The sequence below is a fragment of the Pituophis catenifer genome, unplaced genomic scaffold, assembly GCF_029215685.1.
Source record: "Pituophis catenifer annectens isolate HBS135680 unplaced genomic scaffold, rPitCat1.0.hap2 SCAF_1, whole genome shotgun sequence".
In the NCBI taxonomy this organism is placed as follows: Eukaryota; Metazoa; Chordata; class Lepidosauria; order Squamata; family Colubridae; genus Pituophis; species Pituophis catenifer.
Genome location: NW_027256881.1, coordinates 33213754 through 33228999, shown reverse-complemented (window position 1 = coordinate 33228999; position 15246 = coordinate 33213754). Strand labels below are relative to the sequence as shown.

The window sequence follows — 15246 nt, the reverse complement described above, 5'->3', positions numbered from 1 at the left end:
AAGTTTAAGTCTGTGTATTCTTACATTATCAGCACTTAGATTAAAAAGGGAAGTGACAAATTCCTCTTTTCTACAAAGATTGAGGGATACTGGATGGATGGATCACAGCTAACTGGTAACTAATTCTATTTGGACTTTGATCGGAAATAGGCTTATTCTGGAGACTAAATCTATTATATTTAGTTAAATAACAATTAATAAGAGATGGCACTAAGAAACAAAACTGGATATTTGATCCAAGATGAACTATTTATAACCTTTGAGATGACTTTGGATAAATTAGATGTTGTGATAAACTTTCTGTGAGTGGTTTACAATAATAGTTTGTTAACAGAGTTTTGAAACTATAATTTTGTTTTGTTTTAGTATTATTATTATTCGTGGTAACTACTTCATTATTAAAATAACTTATAGAAGACAAATCAACAATCTGTAAATAGATTTAGTAGTTTAAAAAATTTTAAGTTTTTTTATTTTATAGACAAACACATACAGTACATAATCAATCATTCAGTGTATCATCTGAGTACATCTTTTGTGTCTTCTTACTCTTCGAATATTTATCATCTTAATATTATAATTTCATTTATTATGACATTTCTCCCACAGTTCTTATTTTTCTATTAATACATTTATCAATCTCCTTTCTCCTCTTTCTTCTTTGCTCATTTCATTGCCACCTTGCCCTATATATATATCTCTTCTCTAACCAATGATAAAATTGCCCCCATATCTTAAAATATTCCGATTCCTCTCTTTATTTAATTGTCAAAGTCAATCTATTCATTTCTGCACAATCCAATATTTTTTTAATTACTTCTCACTCTGTAGGGATTTTCTCCGCTTTCCATCTTTGTGCAAATACTATCCTCGCTACAGTTATATCATGTATAATCAAATATATATTTTCTTTACTAAATTTCTCTGGTAAGATACCCAATAGGAACAAAGTTTAAAAATGTTGAGAGGGCTGTGCTCGCTTCAGCAGCACATATGCTAAAATTGGAATGATCCAGAGAAGATTAGCATGGCCACTGCGCAAGGATGACACGCAAATCCGTGAAGCGTTCCATATTTTTTAATATAATATATGGAAATGATTTTTATGGGATGAAAACGCCATTGTTAAATGAATGACAAATGAGAATAATAATATAAACATATGCATTAGATTGATAATATGAGACATTAGAAAATTAGTAAATTATGAATATGAGATGAAGCACAAAAGATTTGTAACCGACCGACACACTGCTTGCAATTGTAATGGATGATGGATGTTTTATGTTTTGTTTAAAAATAAAAAATAAAAACTTAAAAATGTTGAGAGAGCCTGTTTTGCAAGGGGTGGGAACTAGCGTTGTAGTAATCTATCAATCAGTATTCAGCTAGAAGGGATATTATATGTATATGTATATGTATTGGTCTTTTTTTATGCATCTTTTTCTTCTTTAATGTTTTGGTTGTTTTGTCTTTTTTGTCTTTTTGTCTTTTTTCTTTTTTTCTTTTTTTAGAGTTCTATATTTTATATTTTAATCTTGTTTTGAACAAAATAAATATATATTTAAGGAAAGGAAAGCATCCGTTCTTGGATTAAAAAGACAGCATGATAGCAATGAGAGGTTGGCTTCACATAGTATACTAAACCCTAAATCAATTTTATAAAACACATAATATGGTATTCTAAAGAAAATATATTATAATTCAATGACAGCTTTGTTCATAAAATATGCTAAGACAATGGCTGCATTTCCATGTCATGTTGAAGCACAGACTAGTCCACCCGATTTGAATCTAATGTAATATGATAAGCAAACCTGGCCAATAAATGGGTTTTATTACCATTTTCATCCAAATGTTATCTTTTAATGATGAACTTATTGAAATATTTGTATGTCATCTACCCCAAATGAGCTCCATCGAAATTAACCAACTCTATAGCATCCGCGCATCAGGCTGTTCCTCCTCTTCCTCATCAGCCACCTCCAGACCTGGGAGCTGTTGACTCTCCATCTGAGGGCTGACGGAAGGCCCAGGCTCTGCCTCTGTCTCTCTCTCTCTGCCAGCTCCATTCCCTCTTCCCTCTTGGAGCTCTCAGGTTGCCTTGATGCTGACCCTGACACCCATGCCTCCTCCTCCTCTGATTCAGCTGCTGGAGGGGCCAGCAGCTGACAGGCCACAACAGAAGGTTTGGGGAAATAGGATTCAGTTCCTGTTCTTTTCCATTCCCTCAGAAGTAAAATTACAGCAGCCCTGGACTACTGTATTTCCAACTCTTTTTTTTATTATTGGTCACGTTAACAATGTACAAATAGTCTGTATTTTGATATGGCCAAATGGCTAATCAACAATAAATGGCCTACAGTATACAAAGTATAGTCATACCTAGGCATTTGACTGCTTCAAAAATCATTGAATTTGGTACTGGATGCTTTTTGAAGCAGAAATCTTCTCCTGCCGCCCATCTTTCTCCTGGTAGTCGACATGCAAGGAAGAAGTTGTTGATGTTAGCTGCCTCATGACTTGCTATTTCTTCCAGCTGAAATAATGGGTCACTTAGTAAGTCACATGATTTTCTCAGTATCTGTCGGTTTTAGTATTTGGCGGATCTTCCACAACGAATTACTCACAAAGACCGAGGTACACTGTACACTGTGACTCTAATAGTCCAAAGTAAATCTTCAAGAAGGCTAATCTCTATAGACTTAGAATCAGTGATGGCACTTAAAGAGCTCTTCTCTTATTTGTCAAGTTTTCCTGTTCTTTTTAGCAAAGGGCAGTCGCTAATCCTCCCTGATCAGCTTCTAGTCACTAAACTTGCTGCCAGAATGGAAAGCATAGCTACTTCTCCAAACTCTAAACCAGGCCTATTTATTCTAACCCAGCAGCAACAGTATTTTCATTGTATCTAGAATCTGTGCCTTTAACAGCCTTTTAACAGCCTAAAGATTGAAACTCTCCTCTACCCAGACATTAGTGTCTGATAATGCCCTAACTAGTTCCCCAGTATTTTATTTTTCTCTACTTCCTTGTAGAGTCTAGTTATTGCTCAAGACAGTCACGAGAATTCTTCTTAATTTTACAGATCATCGGTCTAACAAAAGCTGTTACTGTATGTAGTATTTTGGGTTGTTATTATTGTTGTTGTTATTGTTGTTGTTGTTGTCTCATGGCCATGAGTTTGTATTTTTAGAATTAGTTCTTCTCACCCTTAGCAACTTTAAGATATGTGGCCTTCAATTCCATGAATTCTCCATGGTTGGCTGGAGAACTGTGAGAGTTGAAGTCCCATCTGAAATCCTATACATCTTAAAAGTAGCCAAGGTTGAGAAACTCTGTTCTAGAAGTTTCAATAAAGCACTCAACAAGAAAACCTGTTGCTGATTCTATGGTCCTTTGTTCAATCAATAAAAGCAATTGTCTTCCAAAAGATCTCTTTGGCCAATATGAAAGCAGAGTCTTGACTTTGCAGGCCAGGAGATTTCCAAGTTTGCATATAATTGCAGACTTTGGTTTCAGATGCAACTCTTTGCTACACCCTGCATGGTTTTTCCCCTTCTATTCATATTTTGCTATTATGCAATATTAGTATGGCTTTCTCTTCATAATCCTTAATACAAAATATGGAACTAGATGGACATTTTGTCAGAGTCGGTATAGTTTTTCATACAGTCTAATTTTACAAAACGCAGCAGGGAGCACACTGAAAACATTTTATAATGGTAATAATTCACAATATTTGCAGCAGCCAAAGCTCTTTATTTAACATTTTGCTGCAACAATTTTATGTTTATTCCAATGCTGCAATCATTCATAAGCATGAGTGCCATTATTCATCTGGATTATCTGCACACAAAAAACACCTACCTTAACAACCCACAAGTTAAAGCTCTTATGAATAAAGGAAGTAGGAGATAAATGCTCAGGAATCTATTCCATTATGTAAATTTCAACCAGGATTTCAGTCATTGATAGCAAAAATTCCATGAAGAAAAACTCATGAAATTTTAATCTGTTTCAGAAACAACTTAGAGACTAACTTTTTTAAACATAAGAAACAATAAATATTCATAGGACATGAAATTTTGATGATACTGTAACTTAATAGCTTGAGAAGCAGACAGGATAAAGGTATAAATACATTTTAAAAGACAGAATAATTTGATTATCACAAATGTAGCTCATGTTCATAAATGTGTTTTGAGCTACTCTTGTCAGCCCTAACCCAAGCATATTCCAGCAAAAAACAACACTGAAAATGCTGGAATAAATTATAATATTTAAGAATGTCAAGGAGTAGCTGAAAAGCCATTAAAATTCTGCAGAGGAATAAAATCCCACATTGCAAAAGTATGTGGGGTGCTAGCTGACACACAGAGACGAGGCTCATCTGCTTCCAATTTCCAAGCTTCTGAAAATTAAAGATCCAATTCCATCTTTGTGAAATGTATCCAGAAATTGGAATTAATGCTCCACAAAATAGTTCTCCTCTTACCTTTGTTTCGGCTTATCATTTCTCCTGCCATACATGATTCTTGTTCCTGGTGTTTTCCTGAGCCTTTAGCTTTGCTGTTCTTTCCAGAACAAAACAAAGTCTTGACCCAAAGTGTCAAGGTATGACAAATATAAACTGTACTGGATGATGATACGTGAACAGAGTGCCAACACATCATAAGCTCTTCTGTAACACTGTTTGAAACTGCTGAGAAAGTAAATTTCAGTGGAGAGAGAAAACAGAGAAGATTGGCAGAACAAAGACAAGAAATGAGGTGTACTTTGTTGGGAATAATTCCAACTCAATCATGGTTCCTAGAAATCTCTTAAGGGATTCAGGAGCTAAATGGAGAGTTAAGATGCAAAGACCTACACAGCGAATTGTAATTATACTAATAATAGCAACTGGCTCAATAATAAGACTATAGAAATTTATACACCTAAAAAACTTTATTTGAAGAAACCATAATTAAAGGAGGCACAACAAGACTGAAACAAATAAAACCACAAAAAGTGAATATGGATAATTGCATTGCAAATATAAAGCTCCTGATCCTACAGGAAGTTCTTTCCATTTAAATTGTCCATCTCTTCTACTTCTGTAGCAGCTCCAGTATAATAGCTTTCTGTGAATGCACATTATCAGCCCTCTGATGTAGACAAGGTCAGGAAAAACATCAGGAGAAGTTTCAGGACTGTTCTTTTTTTATTGTGGGGTATAATAATAACCTTGGAAATTGTCAGATATTCTACTACATCTTACACCCAAATCAAGGCAGGATTGGTTTGAGTTTCTTTCTTAAATTTTCTTCTCTTCTAGGATTGAGTGAATTTTGCTCCCTTGCTGCTTTTTCCCTTTTTCATTCTCAAGCCCAGATTTACATCAGATGCCCATACCATTTGGGAAAGTGCCTGAAAGAGGTATTGCCTATGCTGCAGGAGGATGCAACTGCCCTTAACTAGAAAACATTCCTCCAAATGATTTGCTAAGGCCTAGTAAGTCCTACAAATCACCTAGTCAGTTTTCCCTGCTACAATGATATAGTTTTGAATGCATGTTTAAATTATTTATAAATAAGAAATACAAATGCTATTCGAAGGAGGTCAAGGTTTCTAAGCATTGCTATTGCTGCCTTAAGTGCTTAGTAGTCTTAAAACATTCATTTTACTTATTAACTGTCCCTACCCAAAACAAAATGAAAAGGGACCCTAGGTTTTTCACCTTGTCTAAGTTGAGTAGTTGTCAGGAATGCAAGTTACAGACAGTTCTTTTGTAACCAAAACCAAATTTGAAATAAATCAAATTTGTACCTTTTCCCTAAAAATAAGTCAGATCTGCTTTAGCTTGCAGCTAAATACAAATACAGGTGGTGTAGAATGCCCAGGATCCAGTGATCGGGAACAAGAAAGAGATCTCCAACAAAAGGATTCTTCTTTTTGATTTCCTCATTTTAGGAATCTTACTAGAAGTTTCAATGAAAACAGCAGTTCTCTACTTTGTTGTAACATTTTGACAATTTCTTCCAAACCCTGGTTTTTAATACGCTATACTTGTACTTTATGCAATTGATCACCATATACAATGATACATACCAGTAGTGGGTTTCAAATCCCAGCGCTACCGTTTTGCTATTGGTAGCATGTGGACATATGCACTCACTTTGTAAGCGTGTGGCACTTCTGTGCATGTGCAGAGCATTTTTGATGACATCTGGGCGAGTAGGTGGAGTCTCCTGCCGCCGCCGCCGCTACAGGTTCGCCCAAACCGGGGAGAACCAGGAGCAACCCACTACTGATACATACACCATACACAATGATACATACACCATGCACCAGGCATTGCATGAGCATTCCAAAATCACATACTCTCCTGGCAGTATTTCTGTCAAAAAGCTACTAATTCAAGATTCTGAGCAATTAAAACCAAATCAACATAACAATTTTTTTTTCGATTCCATTTTCTAGCATCTAGTAATCTTATTTGGACAGTAGCTTAGGCAGAGATAATAAGGAAAAAGAGGGATTGCCAAACATCAATGCTATGGAGAAAAATCAATTAAGTATATTTGATTTTCACTTTTGGGTGTATGTTTCTAAGAAATCAGAGTTTTCACAATTAGCTATCTACCATATAGATGCACTTCCCCCCACCCCCTCAAAAGTGGGTGGAAAAGTCTGTGCATCTTATACAGCGAATGTGCTGAAGCTGCCGGACCCCACCCTTCGACCTCTGGCTCCCAGTAATTTGCCTCCTTGCAAACAGCAAACAGCCTGGTCAGGTTCAGCATAGCCTGATTTAGCATGAGTAACTGATTGGCAGTTGGATCTGCCTCCCAGAATATTGCCACCACTGCCGCCTATCCTCACCACCTGGAACAGGTCAAAAATGGGGCGTGCAGAGGCCGAAAACGAGATGCACGGAGGCTGAAAACAGGGTGTATGGTGGCCGAAAACTGGATGTGCAGAGGCCAAAAATGGGGTGCATGGAGGCGGTGATAGGCAGCAGCAGCAATGTGTGGTGACAGTGGCAATGGGCGGTGATGATCCCCGCAGCCTGGAACAGCTGATAGGCGGTATTCCGGGAGGCAGATCCAACTGCCAATCAGCTGCTCGTGCTAAATCAGGCTGTGCTGAAGCTGATCAGGCTGTTTGCTGCAAGGAAGCAAATTGCTTGGAGGCAAAGGCAGTTTTTTTTTTCTTGTTTTCCTCCCCAAAAGCTAGGTGCGTCTTATAGTCTAGAGCGTCTTATAGTCCGAAAAATACAGTAATTGTAAATATGAAATTATTGTTGTTGTTGTTGTTATTGCATTAAATTGGAACTTTCATATCAGTACTTAAATGAGAAATAATTAGGACAGTTAAGCACAGTGCATACTATTGTGAAGTCCCAGAGAGGACTTCTGGGCCTCAAATGTGTTTATTTGAATCTCCATCTAAATCTGGTGAAGCCACATTCAAAGATAAGATAGCTGACAAGAGAAAAATATAAGTGCAATTCCAATCCTTTATTTCTGGTTTTAAATAAATATCATTAATATTTTGCCTATCCTTGCCAGAAAATAAACTTGAGTAGTCCAGAAACTGTTTTAGTTAATCTTACTATTTGATTGATTTTTATAGATTTGATGAAATCAGGATGTCTACTGGAAGTTTCATCAAAATGACAAAATGAGCCTGTGTTGCAGGATTGTGATGCTTATTTTATCATCTTACTACCTAACCAGCTATTCACTTGAATAAGAGCAGGAAGACCATCATTTGAAACGTTTTCTTTGGAGTGGCTGGAGCCATCAGTCTGATTTCAATATCTTCAAATAAGCAATATAGTTTTAAAAGGCTTCAAGAACAAATGGGAATACTTAGAAACCTGATTGAAATTTAATTAAAAATTCAGAGGAAAATGTAATTAAAAAATCAGCATGGGGGGGGGCTTATTTATAAGCTCTTGGCAAGATGTGTCTCAGAAACTGAACAGGTTAAATGGATGTAGAATTTAAATGCAATAATTGATATGCAGCAATGGGATTGTCACTGGGAAAAAAACATTAAATTTACACCAAATATTAAAGAAATCTGATATAATATATTTTACCATCAGTATATTACTTCAGCACTGACTGTTAAAATGGACAGTTTGCTTTCTGAAAAGTTGGAAACCTAACAATCAGATTGGATAATTTTTCCACATTTAGAAACAATACTGAAAAGATGAGTCATTTTGGGAAATGATTTATGAATAAATGAACTGAATAAATTGAAATGAATGAAACAAACTGCAAGTTACTCTATTTCCAATTAAATAATACTAAACTTCATTTCCCCATAAAGTATACAGAACTAGCTTTGTGTAAGGCAATTGGTGCATACTTCTTATTAGAGAGTACTTCTTATTACAGAGTACATGCATTTCTTTCTGCAGAAGAATGGCTAATTAACTTCTGGGTGTACACCTTGGTATCTAGAACTGAATCGGACACAGATTTTAATAAAACTTGCAAACCAGTTTGGTTTATATTCTATATATGGACTTGTACCAAAGTACACATTTCTCTGAACTTGAAGTCTTAATATGCTAATTTTCAATGATCTATATTAAATAAGGATAAATCTAGTTTAAACAGAAAATGTTATTTATTTATTTATTTATTTACTTACTCAATTATATAGTTGCCTATCTCACTTTTACATGATTCTAAGCAGCTTACAATAAAACAAATAAAAACACTAAATATATAGTATAAAGCAAAAATAAAAAAGCATAGCACATGGGCATCAGATTATCTATCATCTATCTATCTATCTATCTATCTATCTATCTATCTATCTATCATCTATCTTATCAGAATAGAGCTGGAAGGGACCTTGAAGGGCTTCTAGTCCAATCCCCTGTTCTCAAGCAGGAGATCCTATATTATTTCAGACAAGTGACTGTCCAGTCTCCTCTTAAATATCTCCGTGATGAAGCACCCACAACTTCTGAAGGCAAGCTGTTCCACTGGTTAATTGTTGTGTCAGAAAGTTTCTCCTTAATTCCAGGTTGCTTCTCTCCTTGATTAGTTTCCATCCATTGTTTCTTGTCTTGTCTTCTAATCCATCCATCATCCACATAAAAGTGCATTTTACCCATTGCCAGGGCCCCAAATCTGAGCACAAAGTCAGGTTTTCAAGGCCTTACAAAGGTCAACAGGGACCAGACCAATCTAATCTCAGGAGGAATAATGTACCAAAGGGTGGGTGGCCCAGCAGACAAAGCTCTCTCTGTGGGCCCTGCCAATTGGCCCTCTCTAGTTTGATGGTACATGGAATATGTTCTTCCTGGCAGATCAGATAGAAACATCGGAAAGAACATAGACCCTCAGGCAGGCCAATCCAAAGCCATGAAGGGTTTTAAAGATGACCACCAGCACTTTGAAGAGCAGCCAAATGCATACTGGAAGCCAATGCAGCTTGCCTCATGCAAAAATTACCACAATATCAATCAGTGGATAAAGCATGATTGTTAGCCTAAGATAAGTGTGTTATTTCCTTAGTACTGACAGTGAGAAAATGGTTTAGTTTTTCACAGGTTTTTAGTTCTACTTACTTATAACAAATTGCATTCATTTATTGTAACATAAAAGAAGCTAGGAAATAAATACCAATCCAGGTATTTCTTGCACAGCTTAATAATTAAAAAGAAGGTTGGAAAGGTGTAGGTAGTCTCACGATCAACCAACTTGGTCATAATTAAACAGTCACACATTTATGAAGTTCATATAATTCATTATAGTACCAGCAGCAGGAATCAGCTTTTATGAAAATGGCCAATTATGGTGTCACAAGGTTTCAAATGTATGAAAACTCTTCTTTGGGGTGGATATTATGTTTTAAGAAATAAAAACCAGGGAGAATGACATGAAGGTGAAAAATACCTTTAAGTAAGACGGATTATGCAGATGTAATATTTTAGACCAGGCTAGTATGAAACAATCTTAGAGGTGCACCCAAAGCTAAAAAGAAGCCACAGCAGCACTTCTTGAAAAAGAAATAGAAAAACTAGAAATAATTTGAAAAACTTCAATTGGCTAGAATTCAAGGTACATTTCTAAGGTAAAAAGTAGATGTCAAGGACAAGAAAATATACAGGTAGTCCTTGAGTTATGAATGTAATGGAGCCCACCAATTACATTTGTAACCTGAGGATTGTTGGGAGTGAATCATGTAAAATGAACATGAAAACTCCCTGCTTTTGCCCACGCATTCGCTAATCAAATGCCCGGGTCGTTAAGCGCACATGAGGTATCTCAGTGTGAGGAAGGCCTTGGGTGAGGGGGCTAGTGATGTAACAAGCCATCTGCTTAAGACTACCCAAGGCCCATTGAGGACTTTCCCTGACCCATTGAAATGCCTCATGCAATTGTTTCCCACCCTCATCCTGCTGCACCGGGTTACTTACCTTGCGAAGATCTGGCAAGCTGTCTCCTCTCCAGCCTTTCTGCTGCACAAAATCATGAAATAGTGCTGCCTCAAAGGATCCTGCTGGCTTGCAAATGTTTTGCGCCGAGAGTGAAATGTTCTGTGTGCCGTGATTTGTGGGACTTCAGGCCATGAGATCACAGTGCCCAGAAGCTTCCAATCTCTGCACAAAACATTTGCAAGCTGATGGGACACTCTGAGGGAGCAAAATCATGCTGTCTCAAAGCGGCTTGTCGCAGTGGTAAAATCTGAACTGGTTTGCTACCGGTTCGCTGGCCGCGCATACACACTGTGTGCCAAGCATGCACTGTGCGCGTGCATGCACATTACTCACCAAAAGGAGGCTTAGGAAAGTAAGTAGAACAGCAAGGGAGGGAATCAGTTGTGGCACGCGATCTTGGGAACCTTTTTTTTTACCTTTTTTAAGCATTTTTTTACTACCAGTCCAGAATTTTTTACTACCAGAATAGGTAGTAAAAAAAATGCTTTAAAAAAGTAAAAAAAAAAAAAAAAAAAAAGGCTCAGACGATCACAGCTGTGCCACACGATCATCCAAGCCTTTTTTTTTTTTTTTTTACTTTTTTAAAGCATCTTTTACTACCTATTCGCCTGAACTGGTAGTAAAAAAAATGCTTAAAAAGTTTTTTTAAAAGTTCCGATGATCGGAACTTTTTTTTTTACTTTTGAAAGCATTTTAACTACCAGTTCCAGAGAACCAGTAATTAAAAAATGCTTAAAAGGTTAAAAAAAAAATTGACAATCACGCATCACTCAGCTGATCGTTGGAACTTTTTTTTACATTTTTTTACTACCGGTTCAGCAAACCAGTAATATTTTTTACTAGCATTTAGTAGCATTTCACTCCTGGCCTGTCAGCTTGCAAATATTTTGAGCCAAGTGTGAAATGTTCTGGGCACTGTGATCTCACGGCCTGAAGTCCCACAAGATCACGGAGCCCAGAACATTTCACTTTCGGCATGTGAAAAGTGTGTGCAAGCCAAATGGATGCTGGAAGCAAAATCGTCCCGCTCTCAATGAAATTGTGGCAAAGAGGAGACAGTTCTTTGCAAGGTAAGTGAGTCCAGTGCAGCAGGATGGGAGGGGGGAAGCAATTGTGGGGAGCAGGGGAGGAATAGGCAGGGGGAATGTTGCAGTGCCTCTGCAGTCATTCGTAAGGGTGGGTGAATGACTGCCGTGTGCTGCAACATTCATAATTTGTATGTCATAAATACTTGGAGGGGGATTATCACATAACTTCCAGCAGTCACTAAGTGAACTGTCATAACTCAAGGATGACCTGTAGCTTTTTGTCTGCATTAATGTCATCAGTCTCATTGACACAAGAGCCAAAAAAACCTATGAAAAAAGCAGATGGGAAAATATCACATTTTTATTTTCTCATAGGGATGCCTTTCATATTGTTTCACTCATTGTTCAAAAGTTGTTTCTCTCTTCCCAGTGTCTTAAAAATAACAATGACCTACTAAGGACTCCATTGGCCTTTGGAATGTAGGGGTCTTTGGCTTTCAATGTGTTCATCAGGATGGTTCAAAATTTATATAAAACCATTAGATGAGCTGAGTCCCACCTTGTAATCTTCCTTGATTGCAAGGAAGAATCAGGAGGGGAAAGTGTTGGTTTCCAGACTGAACTCCTGGCAAGTTGCATGTACGCTATTTTAGGGCATGAAAATCTTATTCCAAAAATGTTAAAGGGTGGGTTCAGAACAAGAAAACTGATTTCTGTGTGCCATTCTCTCTCAAAAAACCCTGGAATAGAAAGGAGCAGGAGCAGCCTATCTAATATCCTCTCTTCTCCATTTCCCTTTGTACAGATAATTCCAGAGAATGAAAAATAAAATGAAGATCAAGGCTTTGAGGGTCATGGGAGCTTCCAAATCTCATAGTACAGAATGGTCAGTGTTAGGCCTTAATTATCCAAGATTACTCATATTGCATGAGGAAAGATATAAGCAGTGGCATCTGGAAGAGCTCCCTACTTTCATCAGAATAACAAAAACAGAATTCCAACATTCTGTTCCAACACCTCAAAATGGACTAATAAATAAACATTACATAATGTCAGCCAAAATAGTGCTGGCTTGGTAAATGAATTATTTTAGGATTCCATTATTCTGAGGTAGGAAATGTTTTCTCAGACTTCCCAAACCACAATGCCTATTTAGTATCTTATTTACTTTTATCTACATGTTTTTAAACTCCATAAAGGAGACCCATATAGAATGCTACACTAAGCAAAATTGCATTACAATTTGTAACCAACCAACCAACAATTTCATTTATCCATTCATTAATTTCAGCAAGAAGTCCATAAGGGATTTCTAGTCACTGATAAATGTAATTATCGAACTTTCTCCAGCCAAACATGTTACTTTTGCCACCTCTGATTGTTCTGTGGTCTTCGCTAACCATTCCTCCATTGTGGATATTTCAAAGTTTTGTGTGCATATAATAGTCCTGCAGCAGCAAAATTCTTACAAAATGTCACAGTAGTTAACTAAAGAAAAAAGATTAGTATACAACAATGATATTAACAACATAAAGTTATTTCAGAATTAATCATGATAATAAAAAGGAGAAGGAAAATAATTTCTTAAAAAGGTCTGAAAATTGTATTATAACTACCATGTTTCCCAGAAAATAAGACCAAATGGAAAATAAGCCCTAGCATGATTTTTCAGGATGCTGTAATATAAGCCCTACCACAAAATAAGCCCCAGTTAAGATTGTCAGCCAAACAGACACATTTTAGTACCTATTTCCCCCCAAATAAGGCCTAACCAGAAAATAAGCCATAATGCGTCTTTTGGCGCAAAAATTAATATAAGATCCAGTCTTATTTTTGGAGAAACATAGTAAAACATACACATTCCAAATTTTACTACAGTATGATGCTTGAAAGTTCCCTTCTTTGCCCTTTTGTCAAAATAATTATATTAGTAAACAGTACATATTAACGATCCATTGTTGCAAATCCGATGAAGATGCCTCCTTTCCTTCAGCCAGCTTTCCTATGTTCCCAAAGCCACATTCTTGCAGATTATAAAGATGTCAAACATTGGGGATACAGCTAAGAAGAAGACTGACATCTTTAGCATGGTTCCATTCCATCATATAGGCAATCATCTTTGTTTTAGTTCTAAACAATCTTGCATGCCTGATCATGCTTCTATATTAAATATAGATTTTTTTTTTATTTGTTTATCTAAAATCTGTTGTGTGCTGGTCAGAATCACCTTGGTAAGATAGGTAGCCATATAAATTTAATTAAATAAATAAATAAACAAACAAATAAATTCTACATTTTTAGCCAAATCCAGCCCATTCCTGCTCACATCCTTACTGATGTTGCAGAGTTGTCAATTCCTATATCCAGGGCATGCAGTCACAAATCGTCTAGCTCTTCACTGCAGTTGGATAATTAATTTTGACTCCAGTTTTGGTTGGGCTACAGTTCTGTTGGCATCTCTAGCCTGGAGTTCTGCTAGGATTTCCAGTGCCCTTCCTGCTCTGATCTCAACAGGCAGAAATGAAAAGGACTGAGGGGATGGCATAGGCAGATTGGAAAAAGCAGTGAATGGTTTACTAAGCTCTAACCCAGGGAAACGCTTAGGCTAATCTTGGCACTTCCCTCCCGCAATTTGTCAATGATGCAAGCCTATTTGTGAATTTTTCCCTTTACATCTCCAATTGGGTTCAATAGAGACTCAATACAAATAGGAGTTTTGGATAGGCAATTTTGTTGTCTGGGGCCAAGGGAAAAAATATAGTGTTAGGTTTCCGTTCCACACATTACTTTTCAAGATAATTTCTCTAAGGTCTACTTTAGTTCTGGAGAACATGAAAGAATACAAGTGAATCACTACATGGAGAATATTTTTTTATGAATCTTAGATTCAATTATTATTATTATTAATAGATTTACATGATGTATCCACTCAAGGAATTTATTTAATGTTCAAGTTGCATGACATGAGCTTTTCCATCTTATTCCATCCTGCTGTTTCCTCTCTGTTGGAAAAAGAGGCACAACAGTTGCAGACATTGAAGCAGTGAGCAGGAGATGGTTGACTTCTGCTGACATATTTTGATGCTATACTGTTATAGATGGCTGATCAAAGCTTCCTGCTAACTGATGAGCCAATTCTGAGAAAAATAAGGAAATGCCTTTTCACAAATTGACAATTTGACATTGCTATAAACTGAGCACCTGCAATAGCTGGCTAACTACTCTCACAAAGTCAACATTAATGTTTCTACCGCATGTTAGAGAATGGTAACCAATGGGGTTCCAGTCAGGTTTCAGGTCTGGGCACAGCACGGAAACGGCATTGGTCGCGTTGGTTGATGATCTCTGGAGGGCTCGGGACAGGGGTTGCTCCTCTGTTCTGGTCCTGTTAGATCTCTCAGGAGCTTTTGATACCATCAACCATGGTATCATGCTGCACCAGCTGGAAGAGTTGGGGGTGGGAGGCACCGTGTTGCGGTGGTTCTCCTCCTTTCTCTCCGACCGGTCGCAGTTTGTGTTGGCAGGGGGGCAGAGGTCGACCTCGAGGCCTCTCATCTGTGGAGTGCCGCAGGGATCGGTCCTCTCGCCCCTTCTGTTCAACATTTATGTAAAGCCGCTGGGCGAGATCATCCGTGGCTTCGGGGTGAGATACCACCAGTACGCTGATGACACCCAGCTGTACCTCTCCACCCCAGGCCACCCCAATGATGCCCTTGAAGTGATGTCCCAGTGCCTGGAGGCTGTGCGGATCTGGATGGGGAGGAACAG

The 15246-nt window shown here is 37.4% G+C and overlaps 1 non-coding gene across 1 annotated transcript; it reads left to right on the top strand.

Annotated features, from left to right (window-relative positions):
• Positions 1 to 972: 972 nt before the first annotated feature.
• Positions 973 to 1079, top strand: LOC139309199 (U6 spliceosomal RNA). The gene has a single exon (XR_011599846.1). It is a non-coding gene; the product is annotated as a U6 spliceosomal RNA (small nuclear RNA).
• Positions 1080 to 15246: the final 14167 nt, after the last annotated feature.